Raw genomic sequence first — 1,339 nt, forward strand, 5'->3', positions numbered from 1 at the left:
AGAGAGAGAGAGAGAGAGAGAGAGAGAGAGAGAGGAGAAGAAAGAGAGAGAGAACTGCCAGGGAGACCACGTGACTCTGATAGACTCTGCTCCAGCTGCTCTGAGGATTTCCATAGGCAAGAAACAATGTCGGTTCTACCATTTTGTTCCCATAGTGGAAATGTGGCACGTGTGACAGACGCTTTTTGCTCTGCTGCCTTTCTGAGACTCTGAGAGTAAATTTGGAAGGAGATATGTGAGTGCATGCCTGTAATCCTAGCCCTCAAGACACCTGAGGCAGAGGAGTATCATGAAGTAGAGGCCAACCTGAGCTACATTGCAAGACCCTACCTCAAACAAACAAACCAACAAAGGCACAAGCTTATAATGAGACTTAAGCTTATAATGAGACTTAAACATTAAAAGTACAGGATTCTGCTGGGTACTGTGGCGCATGCCTTTAATCCCAGCACTTTGGAGGCAGAAGCAGGCAGATTTCTGAGTTTGAAGGCCAGCCTGGTCTCCAGAGTGAGTTCCAGGACAGCCAGGGCCACACAGAGAAACCCTCTCTGGAGAAACAGAGAACCCCTGTCTTGTGTGTATGTTGTGTGGTGGTGGGGGATTCCTAAACATTGTGTCTTTTCATCTTGTGTTCCTTGTAATGTCTTTTTAAATAAACGAGTAAATTTAAACAAATTTAATTTTGAGCAAATTAAGAAAAAGTAGGAAGGAATGGTAGCACAGGCTAGAGCAAATTAATCAGACATGCAGACTCCAAGATCAGCTTGGGTCTCGTTGGCATTAGAAGCAGAACTGAAGCCCTGCAATGTATATAAGACCTACCATACACTCTGAGAGACTTCTATGCAGAGAGTTCTATGTACTCAAGGTCAGCCTGGTCTACATAATGAATTCTAGGCCAGCCAGGGCTACATAATGAGAACCTGCCTCAAAAGAAATAAGATATACCATATGTATATATGATACATATTTATTGTACACACACACATAGTGAGGTACTTTGTCTATGTACTTTGACTTGAATGTACTTTGTCTATGTGTGGCATATCAAACCCAATTGGCGTTACTATTATCTCATCTCATCTTCATTTTACAACTATTTTATCTCTGGATTCCACATGCATCTATCTGATTATGAATATTAAATCTAAATTATATCTGTGGTATAGCAATTTCCTCTGAGTTATCTTGAAGAGCAGCTTGTTAGATTCAAGAAGGTCTAAAGGGAAAGACTTACAACTCAGGAAATGAACAAGTCAGAAGGCTTAGGAAGTCCCTGAAACTGATCAAGATGCACTAAGTCCCTCCCTCCCCAAAGTTATGTAAGCAGTAAGGACTG

This window comes from Mastomys coucha, unplaced genomic scaffold, assembly GCF_008632895.1.
Source record: "Mastomys coucha isolate ucsf_1 unplaced genomic scaffold, UCSF_Mcou_1 pScaffold1, whole genome shotgun sequence".
In the NCBI taxonomy this organism is placed as follows: Eukaryota; Metazoa; Chordata; class Mammalia; order Rodentia; family Muridae; genus Mastomys; species Mastomys coucha.